Genomic DNA, 1061 nt, shown 5'->3' with positions numbered 1-1061 from the left:
TCACGGGACCCCTGAGCAATGTCACAGGGTTATTAATGATATAGTTTCGGTATTTGAAAACAAAAAATACTGCACTGCTGCATTTCTTGATGTTCAACAAGCGTTCGATCGAGTCTGGCACAAAGGATTGTTGTACAAGATAAAGAAATGGCTACCTGCTCCGTACTATTTATTAATGAAATCATATCTGGCTAAAAGATGCTTTTACGTGCAGCAGAAAACCGATAGTTCATCACTACTTCTCATCAACTCAGGCGTCCCACAAGGAAGCGTATTGGGACCAATTCTCTACACCCTATATACGGCCGACATGCCAGTTACAAACAACTGCACTGTTGCAACATATGCTGATGATACAGCCGTTTTAGCCACAAGCACATCTATAAATGAAGCTTCTGAACTCCTGCAGAGTGAGCTAAGCCTAATTGAAGACTGGTTCCTTCGATGGAAAATTAGAATAAACTCCCTGAAATCCGTCCAAATAACGTTTTCATTAAGACCAGGTAACTGCCCAAATGTTACACTTAACGGCTCACCAATTCCACAAAGTACCTGTGTGAAGTATCTCGGCTTGCATCTCGACCGCAGATTAACATGGAAAAACCACATTAAAGCAAAATGTCAACAACTTAGACTTAAAACACTAAAAATGTCCTGGCTGATTAGTCGAAAATCAGAAACCACTTTGGAAAACAAAATTCGCCTCTACAAATCCATACTGAAGCCTGTTTGGACCTACGCTATACAGCTTTGGGGAACTGCTAGCAACTCAAATATTGAAATACTTCAGCGTTACCAATCAAAAACTTTGCGACATCGACTTTGTCAATGCTCCGTTTTACGTATCTAATGCAAACATCCACAAAGATCTGAATATTCCAACCATTAAAGAAGAAATAAAGAAAACTAGTAAGAAATACATCGACAGACTCCACAACCACGAAAATAATTTAGCCTTAAGTCTATTAGACAATAGCCTAACAGTAAGAAGACTGAAAAGATACCACATTCTCGATATCCCTGATAGATAAATTTAACAAACTAAAAAGATGTTATATATA

General features: G+C 38.5%; 1 protein-coding gene across 2 annotated transcripts in view; it reads left to right on the top strand.

The window, feature by feature from the left end:
- Positions 1 to 1061, top strand: part of LOC117588011 (beta-1,4-glucuronyltransferase 1) — a 64837-nt gene that overhangs the window by 30834 nt on the left and 32942 nt on the right. The gene's annotated exons all lie outside the window — the stretch shown is intronic.

This window comes from Drosophila guanche, unplaced genomic scaffold (genome assembly GCF_900245975.1).
Source record: "Drosophila guanche unplaced genomic scaffold, DGUA_6, whole genome shotgun sequence".
NCBI lineage: Eukaryota > Metazoa > Arthropoda > Insecta > Diptera > Drosophilidae > Drosophila > Drosophila guanche.
Note: the sequence above shows the minus strand (reverse complement) of the source record. Positions and strands in the feature narration are given on the sequence as shown.